The sequence below is a fragment of the Sander vitreus genome, chromosome 19 (assembly GCF_031162955.1).
Source record: "Sander vitreus isolate 19-12246 chromosome 19, sanVit1, whole genome shotgun sequence".
In the NCBI taxonomy this organism is placed as follows: Eukaryota; Metazoa; Chordata; class Actinopteri; order Perciformes; family Percidae; genus Sander; species Sander vitreus.
The window spans coordinates 16,769,184-16,780,593 of record NC_135873.1 but is presented as its reverse complement, the minus strand read 5'-3'; positions in this window follow the sequence as shown (position 1 = coordinate 16,780,593).

The following is an 11,410-nucleotide window of genomic DNA, read 5'->3' as shown; positions in this document are numbered from 1 at the left end:
GTGATTGCTTATGGTGGAATTTATAAACCATGGAAAGTATTAGACTTCTAATCAAATGGTAAACTATTTGGACAAATTAAAAAATAAAAATAAAAACTCGCAGTGTGTTTCCGTTTGGACCGGATCTGAGCCGTGTTAGCTTGACGCAGTCAGGAGAGGAGGTGGAGGTGTCTTGTTTCACTCGTTTCTGCTGTTCTGTCCAGATTCAAATGTGTGGAATAAACGGTCGGTGGGCTGATCTACAGGGAGGAATGACACTAGGGTTGCACGATATTGACAAAATGTATTGCGATATCGATATTAATTTCGATATTTTTAAACATAATGTAAAATTACAGAACTTATGGGAAAACGCATCCAAATAGATTCATAACAAGTAAAACAAGTTTTATTACAACACAAGGTTTATTTCAACTGACGGTCATATTGGACTGGTACAACATGACTAAATAAATAAGGACCATGTCTACAGAACAGGACATATTAGAAACACTAAAAAAAATATTGCATACTTATCGCGACACTTGCGATATAATATTGCGCAATGTGATATCACGATAACGATATTGAGTCGATATATCATGCACCCCTAAATGACACACAGACGGCTCAGGGTCTCTCCATGTAAAAAACTATATCACAGTTTTAATACTGTGACATTCAGACATTTTATAACATATTTTATATGTCTGGGACAAATACAAGAGATGTAAATTGAGTGAATTATGAAAAAAATGAATGGTGTTTATTTATTTTATATTATAAGTCTTGAACGCAGGTGAAAGGTGGCCCACACCGCATGCGCACATGTATACGCCCTCCATACGTCATCATACCTACCGCCTGCCACCTCTTTTTTTTAGTGGAATTTAAGTCACTTCTTAAACCCCTTACTTTAATAAATAATAATAAAAAAAGCAACAAATGTATAGGCTGTTATAAAAATGTATTTGATGAGCTTCCTTAACACCATATCGGTTATTTATCCTGTATTTTTGTCGTGAACTGAATTTACACATTTCATACGTGTGATTAGTTGTGTATCCTGTTATAATTTGTAATGCTTACAATATGATTTGTTTTCATCCCTCATTTGCTTACTTTTCTACATTTATTTATTTAATATATTATATATATATATATATATATATATATATATATATATATATATTTTACTATCTGATTAGGAATCAGAATTTTTTTGTTTTTTTTGTTTATATAGATCCTTTATGTGTATGTACGTTGTGTGATATGTTTGTTTGTTTGTTTGTTTGTTTGTTTTTGCTCTTGGAAATTGTATTGTGTATTTCTGGCTTTTATTGAAATTAAAAAAAAGAAGAAAAAAAAGAATAATAATAATAATAATAATAATAATATATATATATATATATATATATATTGGTATTCTACACACTTGATCTCACTTGATACACACTTGATCTCAGACTGCTTGGATAAACATTAGACTACACAGGTGAGATGAATGCACGCGCAGGGTTCCATGGTTGCTATGTTTGGTCTCCGGGTGCATCATTTATGTGAGGCCGTCATTTAAATGAAAACTAAATCTAAAAACACAGACAAGAGTCAAGACAAAGTGTCTCTCTCAAGTTCCACTGGACAATTCCTTCCACATTTCCCCTCCTACTGAGGACTTCTTCCATCCTGACAAGAGCTAAAGCCTCACAGAGACTGACCAAAGCCACACACCAGACCTCCAGCATGGAACATGTGAGATTTGAACCCTTTGAAAGGCTGCAGTGTTTTCTATGTATTTTCACTGACACTGCTAACAGGCTCTGAACAGAGCCATACACCTGTAGATATGAGCCATATGGGAATATAAAACATCATTTATCACGTACAGGCCTAATATATATATACCGTATATATAATCCAAATATTCTGTCATTACACAAGGTAGCCCGTAGCTAGGCTACTTTTAAGCACATATAGGGAAAATAGATGCAACAAATTCAAGACAAATGCGTCGGTCTGTTCTCCTCTATATGTCTTTAGAAGTTAAAAGAAAATATTTTTGACGTGACAAATGAATATGATAATTAAACGAAGGCTAAAGTTGACTGGAGAACTCATAAGAACGGAGATAAGAGAAGTTTTTCACTCAGGCTGTGATATATAAACTGACACATTTTGTTGATTTTATATGTGTGTCATTTTTTTCTTTTTTTTTTTCTTTTTTTTGTCCACGTGGACAGAACGGTTTTATTTTGGTAAAACTTTCAATAAGATAATGAAATGAGCTTTATTGGCGAGAGCGTAGCCTATTATTTCATAGACGGACACCTGGCTGATCGTATTCAAAACTAAAACTATATGTTTAAACTTCAATTCAGGCTGAATTGATTTGAAATTGATTTGGACTGACTATGGTGTGTTTAATAAGGCTAATGTCTGTGAGCCAAAATGCACGCGCAGGGTTCCATGGTTGCTATGTTTGGTCTCCGGGTGCATCATTTATGTGAGGCCGTCATTTAAACGAAAACAAAATCGAAAAAACACAGACAGGAGTCAAGACAAAGTGTCTCTCTCAAGTTCCACTGGACAATTCCTTCCACATTTCCCCTCCTACTGAGGACTTCTTCCATCCTGACAAGAGCTAAAGCCTCACAGAGACTGACCAAAGCCACACACCAGACCTCCAGCATGGAACATGTGAGATTTGAACCCTTTGAAAGGCTGCAGTGTTTTCTATGTATTTTACCGTCGAGACAAAGTCCATTGACACTGCTAACAGGCTCTGAACAGAGCCATACACCTGTAGAGCTGAGCCATATGGGAATATAAGACATATTTTAACACGTATAGGCCTAATATATAGAGCAGCAGTTTTCCTCGGATTAGGGTGGCCCCTAAATCATGGTTGCAGCTGTCGCTCTGCTGATGCCCTGCTACACCCTGCTACGCTCTGCAGTGCCCTGCTACGCCCTGCAGTGCCCTGCTACACCCTGCTACGCTCTGCAGTGCCCTGCTACGCCCTGCAGTGCCCTGCTACGCCCTGCTATGTCCTGTAACGCCCTGCTACGCCATGAGCTACTACAGCTACTATTTCTAGTCACTGATCCATTATCTTTATTGTGACTATTATTGCCACTGTTCATCACACCCCCAACCGGCACCGTCAGACCCCGCCTACAAAGAGCCTGGGTCGGTCCCAGGTTTCTCCCTAAAAGGGAGTTCTTCCTTGCCACTGTCGCACCAAATGCTTGCTCTTGGGGGAATTACTGGAATTGTTGGGTCTTTGTAAACTATAGAGTGTGGTCTAGACCTACTCTATCTGTAAAGTGTCTCGAGATAACTCTTGTTATGATTTGATACTATAAATAAAATTGAACTGAATTGAATATATAAGCTGAAATATATAAATATTCTGTCATTACACAACATAGCCGACTGCAGTAGTCTCGCTTAATACCGGACCAATTTCCAAATTGTTTGTTCCCATCAGTCACCTTGATACAAAAACGTAGAAAAATAGGGTCCAGGTTGAAAAAAAAAAAACCTCCAGGAGTTGAAATTGGGCCGTTGTTGGCTGCTTGTGAAAAGTCAGTTTTAAGGGAAAGTTTGAGTTTCTTTGTTTTTTACTTTATTCAATGCCAGATGTTGCAAGACCCTGACTCCAGAAAAAGGAGAATCTCTGCACGCCAGGCAGAGGGTGTGAGGAAGCCTGCAGCCCAGTGTCCATGCTGCAGGGACGGCCAGGTGAGACATTTGATTCTCTGATTTTGGACAAAAAAAACCCAGGTTTAGTCCCAACTTGTTCACAATGTAATCCTCAAGAACTACATATTTACATGACATAGCAGAGTATATCGACAGGGGACACAGTGCAGGCCTTCTGTACAGGAATGTTGCACTGCTTATTGGCATTACGTTTCAGTAACTGCTTTGGGAGCGTGCCTATGTTCCCACAGTCCTATGTTCCTACATTTCTAAGAATTTATTTTTCACAGAAAATTAAGCCCTATGTTCCCACATTAACACTAACACTAACCCTAACCCTAACATAGGGCCTAATTATAAGAAAAATCTTAGAAATGTTGGAACATAGGGCTGTGGGAACATAAGGCGGTTGGAAAATAGGGCATAATCTTCAGTGAAAATGTTTTTCTTAGTAATGTGGGAACATAGGGCTGTGGGACCATTGGGCTGTGGGAACAAAGGGCTGACCCCACTTTTTTAGGCTACATCTACAATGCTACATTTTGATTTGTAAACCAATAGCTTACGCCTCACGTCCACACTACTCTGGCGTTTCAGAGACCTTAAAATGGAGACATTTCTGGCTTTTTTTTTAAATTCTTTTTTTATAATTTCGCGATTCCGTCCATTATTATGTATCTATCGCTGAAGCTATCTACATTAATGCTGCCATCAGTCTTGGACTGGCCTCAGCCGGGCCCTCGTCGAACAAAAACACTCGCCACCGGCCCTAACAACTTTTCTAGGGGAAACCCTGTATATAGTATTCCATTTGCACAAGTACATTTACAAAATTTGCACGTTTATAATATAATGTAATTTGCAATATGTCTGATTCTGTAAATAATGTGGGTAATGTTTTTTTTGGATTATCTACCGTGTGACTTGGCTCTCCCCAGGTGCCGCATTTAAAGCGAAAGCGCTCGCACTCTGCTGCCCGTGGCGACCGTCCCCAGAAGAGGAAGCGGACCTCCGTGGCCCGCCCTCCCAAACCCTCTGCTGGGAATCCAGCGTCTGAGGTGTCGAACTGGGGTCCTTCGCCCCAGCCTTCCACCTCAGCTGTTGACATCGCAGGGTTATTGGATTTGGTCCCAACGCTTGAGGCCACCATCTCGCCAGCTGACCTGCCGGTGGCGTCAACCGTGGGCCCCAGCCTCCAGCCCTCCGCTGCTCCGCTGCACCGCGACGAGCCTCTGAAGATACACAACCGCTCTGTGGAAGAGTACCAGCAGATCTACCATGAGGTTGTAGATGATATGCTGAGGTACGTTTGGGTCAAAGAGCAGGACTCTTTCAAATCTACCACTCAATGTTTCCATAGCAGGGTTTTCCCTCGCCATTATAAGGTTTTTAGGTGCAGCACCCGAGCCGTTTTGGGCAGCACCTAATGAATGACTATAACTTAAAGACGTTTCTCACATCTAATGGCTGTAGTTCCAGGGTTTCCCCCAAAAAAGGGGCATAGGCCCCGTGGGCCACCAGGCCTGCAATACACTCGGGGAAACCCTGAGTTGGACGTCATATGGCAAGTTTGAACTTTAAGCTTTTTGAGTGCTATTTATGTATCTGCTCTATCTTTTCCAACGTTTTAGACACAGATATGGTAATAATAAGGGTCCAAAATTAGATTAAAAAAAGAAACGCAAAACTACCACAAAGGTACACAAACTGACTACAAAGAGACGCCAAATGACCACAGAGACCTAAAAGAACCCCAAAGAAAAACAACGACCAAAAACAGACACAACATGGTTACAAAGACATGCAAAAACCTTTTTTTTAAGTTCAAAAATGTAACATTTTCTCAACGAAGTACGCCTAAACCCCCTGCCAAATACATGCACCTTTGTCTTCCACAAACCGAGGGAAAACCCTGCATAATATATAACTTTTCAATCACACGTTGTTTTCATAATGTTTTCATTGCTGTTTCTTCCGCTCCTCGTAGGTACAAGAGCGGCCAGCTGCGTCCGTACAGTCTAGATCTGGGGCGTCGCATCAAGCAGAGGCTGTGGGAGAGACTGGACTGTCCCACGTTCAGCGAGACGGTCGCTGGAGACGGCCGGGTGCATGTGGACGTCTCCTACGGGGTCGGAGTCTACCCTCCTCTTTATGATGTGGACATTTCGGGAGAACCCGAGCCCGAGACGCCCCCAAAGAAAAGAGCTGAGAACTCATTGTTGTAGTTCAATGAGATCAAATCTGTACATAATGTTGGAGATTCAGTTTAAATATCGTAGTTTTAAGGTTAAGTAATGTAGTTTTAAGTTAAGTATAGTAGTTGTAAGTTAAGTATCATAGTTTTAAGTTAAGTATCATAGTTGTAAGTTAAGTATCATAGTTTTAAGTTAAGTATCATAGTTGTAAGTTAAGTATCATAGTTGTAAGTTAAGTATTGTAGTTGTAAGTTAAGTATTGTAGTTTTAAGTTAAGTATTGTAGTTTTAAGTTAAGTATAGTAGTTGTAAGTTAAGTATAGTAGTTGTAAGTTAAGTATAGTAGTTGTACGTTAAGTATAGTAGTTTTAAGTTAAGTATCATAGTTGTAAGTTAAGTATTGTAGTTTTAAGTTAAGTATAGTAGTTTTAAGTTAAGTATAGTAGTTGTAAGTTAAGTATAGTAGTTGTAAGTTAAGTATAGTAGTTGTACGTTAAGTATAGTAGTTTTAAGTTAAGTATAGTAGTTGTACGTTAAGTATAGTAGTTTTAAGTTAAGTATCATAGTTGTAAGTTAAGTATTGTAGTTTTAAGTTAAGTATAGTAGTTTTAAGTTAAGTATAGTAGTTGTAAGTTAAGTATTGTAGTTTTAAGTTAAGTATTGTAGTTTTAAGTTAAGTATAGTAGTTTTAAGTTAAGTATAGTAGTTGTAAGTTAAGTATAGTAGTTGTAAGTTAAGTATAGTAGTTGTAAGGTTAAGTATTGAAGTTTAAGTGTAAGTATTGCAGTCTTAAGTAATCTTAAGAAGTCAAACAACTGAAGAATGATCTTGTTTTGAATCAGTAAATCATCAGCAGCCTCTGTTAACAAACTCTTTAATCCAGTTTCAGCCGTAACAGCGACCTGAATCACCTGCCAGGACACAAACAGCCTCTGGAAAGCCTCCTCCTATGTTCATTTTCAGGTTCATAATTGTATTTAGATGTTATATCAGAATAGGTTTACATGGTTTAATTTTCAAAAAACACTATATTATTGCTGCAGCTCCTCTTTTCACCCTGTGTGTTGAGCTTTCTGTTTTAGCTACAGAGTGAGACATCTCACTTCTGTTCCGTCTTTGTTGGGAGTCGCACATGCTCAGTAGCTAGTTAAGGACTACTAGCCAGTCAGAAGCAGAGTATGAGGGCGTGCCCTGACAGTACCTAGGTAAGGACTACTAGCCAGTCAGAAGCAGAGTATGAGGGCGTGCCCTGACAGTACCTAGGTAAGGACTACTAGCCAGTCAGAAGTATGAGGGCGTGCCCTGACAGTAGCTAGGTAAGGACTACTAGCCAGTCAGAAGCAGAGTATGAGGGCGTGCCCTGACAGTAGCTAGGTAAGGACTACTAGCCAGTCAGAAGTATGAGGGCGTGCCCTGACAGTACCTAGGTAAGGACTACTAGCCAGTCAGAAGCAGAGTATGAGGGCGTGCCCTGACAGTAGCTAGTTAAGGACTACTAGCCAGTCAGAAGCAGAGTATGAGGGCGTGCCACGCTAGCAGCTAGGTGAGCATTATAACGTGTGTTCCAAAGTGACCACGTTTGTCTCTGAAGTAAAGGCTGGACTACAATAGAGCTGTTTGGAGCAGTTTGTGAACAGTGTTTTCTGTTGGAGATGGTAAGTCCCTTTGGGGGGGACTTTGGGCTTTTTCACTTTGTAAACCTATAACGTGCACAAAAAAGATATATAACACAATAAAGGAAAGGGAAAAAGCCAAAAAAGCATAACATGAACACTTTAAATAAATGCAAACCACCCAGAGAGTTGTTTTTCTCCTATCCCAGAATGCATCTGTGGTGTAGCCAGACCTATCTCCACAGCACTGTGGAGATAGGTCTGGCAATGCGACTCTAAACCTCTGCCTATAGCCTTTTTTTTTTCAGAAACCTACACTGCTGCCTCCACCTAGCTATCAGGCCAGATAACTCCAACCCGAGCCTCCACCTACAGCCTCTTCCAGCAACCTGCACCCCCGCCTCCTATCTTAGTTCCGTACACACACCGAAGTGGAAGAGCAGGGGCCAAAGACACATTGGTAAATATACCTCTTATATCAGTGTTTCTCAAAGTTTACCAGACCAAGGACCACTTACCTTTTATCAAAACCTTACGGAGCACCTAACTGCCAAAAAAACAATAGGCATCCTACTTCAACACTATAATACAAATCACAGCCAGATTGAATGACAGTTTTACAACAGTCACTTACAGTGGTGGACTGTAACTAAGTACAGTTACTCAAGTACTGTACTTACCTACAAATACTGAGGTACTTGTACTTTACTTGAGTCTTTTCTTTTTGATGCCACTTTCTACTTGTACTCCGCTACATTTCAGAGTGAAATATTGTACGTCTCCGCCCATCACTCACCTTTCCTGCTGCCGGACCTGTGATTCACGCCTTCCTCACTTCCGGAATTGACTACTGCAACAGCATCCTCTATGGTTCACCTGCAAAAGCCTTAAAATAAACTCCAATACATCCACAGCTCTGCTGCCCGTCTCCTCACCCACACCCGGTCCCGTCCTTCAGAACCTCCACTGGCTCCCTGTTTCCCAACGCATCCAGTTTAAAGTCCTCCTCCTCACCCACAAAGCCCTCCATAACCAGGCTCCTTCCTACCTCACAGACCTGCTCCACCGCCACAATCCACATAAAACATTAAAGAGCAGTTAAAAACAATTAAAAAGATTAAAAACTGTAACGAGAATAAAAGTTACAGTGCAGTATAAGAAAAGAACAATTATTTAATAAAAGGCAGCGTCAAACAGAAAGGTCTTCAGCCTTGATTTAAAAGAACTGAGAGTTGCAGCGGACCTGTAGTTTTCTGGGAGTTTGTTCCAGATATGTGGAGGATAGAAACTGAACGCTGCTTCTCCGTCTTTAGTTGTGACTCTGGAGACAGAAAGCAGAGCTGACCCAAACCACCAGAGAGGTCTGGGTGGTTCATAATGTAGCAGCAGATCAGAAATGTATTTTGGCCCTAAACCGTTTAGGTTTTTTTTTTTTTTTTAATACTTTAAGTACATTTTCCAGATGATACTTAACATACTTTTACTTAAGTAACATTTTCAATGCAGGACTGTAACTTGTAACAGAGTATTTTTTTTACAGTGTGGTATTAGTACTTGTACTTAAGTAAAGGATCTGAATTCTCTATATTTTTTTGATCTTTTCAGCTTGCCAGCAGATATTTTTTTTTACTTCGGGATAAGTAAACCCTTCATGAAGGGTCTGTAGGAATTATTTAACGGCCTAAAGATTCTTGGGTGACTCTCACTTTCTAATCAGTCATCAAGTCTGCTCGTATACATGTTAGCAAGCCATTAGTCTGTATCGACGACGTTCCACTTCCGGGATTGCTCCGGTGCTGTAGGAAATTCCACCAGATGTCCGTCCCCTTCCTCTTTCTTTGTGTTGGCGTTCTAACCTCCGGTGGATTTGTGAGGACTATGGTTAACTGCTCCTCAGATCTCTGCAGGGTAAATCCAGACAGCTAGCTAGACTATCTGCCCAATCTGAGTTTTCTGTTGCACGACTAAAACAACTTTTGAATATGTGATTTGATATTTTGCAGCGGCACCGTGCGGAGCTTAGGGAAGCCCAAGACAATTGGGATTGGTTTAAAGAAATCCCAATAAACCGGAGCACGTTTTTCTCCCATCCCAGAATGCCGTGTGGACTAGCCAGACCCTCCTCCGCAGCGCCGTGGAGGAAGGTCTGGCAATGCGAGACTAGCAAGCCATTAATAAAGGAACTTGAGTTTCCTGAGTTGTATAATAATACAATATAATGACATCTATGGTCTCACGAAAGCCACCAGACTCCTTTGACAGAAATAGTCATTTGACCTCGCAGAACACGGGAGTTGCTGGTCTACCGCTGCCTCCATCGGTGTGTCCGTTGGTGTTATTGTGTGACTTTGGTGAGTCTGAAGTAACTCTGCAAAACACCAAAGTCACAGAATAACACAAACAGACTAACCGATAGAGGCAGCGGTAGAGCAACAACTCCCGTGTTCCGCGAGGTAAAATGACCGTTTTTGTTAAAGGAGTCTGGCGGAGAGCATAGACAACGGCTTCAGTTCCCCCATCGTAAAGGGCAGTCTGACAGTAAGGTAAAGTGCTGAAAATATTCTAAAGACTAGGGGTTTAGATTTAACATTAAAACTCGTTATGATTAAAGAATATAATAACTAAAGAAATGGATATTTGTTATTATGACAGCGAGTATACTAGATGACAGAGAACGAAATGATTTGTGCAGTGTTCAATACAAGACAAAAAACATGAATCTTCAGTTGCTCTAGTCTAGATACACAGATTGGACACTAGATGGCAGCATGGAACTACTATCAGTAAAGCAAAAGACAAACCTTGTGATATTACCTCTGGAAACACTAGTTTTTTGAGCTTCCACAGAACATCAACTCATGTAATGGAGTTCAGTACTCAGCAGTACTGAGTACTGGCACTTCTGATTTTTGTCCACGTGAGTACCCTTACTTCTAATTGTTATTAACAGTATTATTAATAGGTTGACATTTATACCAAAATAGGCTTTATATATATATATATATATCTCACAATTTATTGGGAAAAACCAAGCAATTCTATGTAAAATATGGCTGGGTTCTTCCGATTCAAATCAATCTTCATTTGAATGATCTGATATCGATTCATGAAGTCCCGAGATTTTTTTAAGAGGCTCAGTTTTCAAAGCTAGAGTGAAGATATTGGGGTCATATGAAACTAGACGATCTAAGGAACTCATGCTGTGCTAAGAAAACGCTCCAAAGATAGCCGTAATTTTGGCAAAGGGGAAAAACTGCCATGGGCATTTTCACAGATGTCTGGCTTTAGGTTTTCGTCTCAGCATCACACCCTCTGCACTAAAGAAAGCACTTTCTTCTGTATGTAACTGATTTGGGGTCAATTCTTAACGACATTATCGATTCGGGAAATCAGTGGCGGACCCAGTCCTAGTGTAAAATGGGACATTCAGCACCCCCATATAGCCGGAATGGAACGATCCACATTTCCAGACACTGCGACGATTCGACCGTGAGATTGGTCGAATCCAACCCGTTTTCACTCCCAACTCTTCACATACTGACGCTTGGTCAGCGTCACTCGGCGTCCGACACCGACCGATCACCCTTTACCGTGCGTACGGGACGCTCCGGGCATAGCAGCAGCTCGGCCACGGCGCTGTAAGATGACGTAGTATGAAGAGCGACAACGCTAGTGAGTAGTATGAAAGGGGTGGATGGGTCAAACAACACAGGATTTTCACCCAGGAGACCAGGGTTTCGTGTCCCGTTCTTGTCCCGCGTGTCACTTAAACGTACATTTTATAACTCACCCACCATCTTTTCCTAACCCAAACTGTCCCGTTCTTGTGGCGCGTGTCAGTTAAACGTACGTTCCAACCCTAAGCGTCAAAAACTGAAGCCAAGAGTCCCGACCAAGCGAGTCTAAATATGACGCCAAA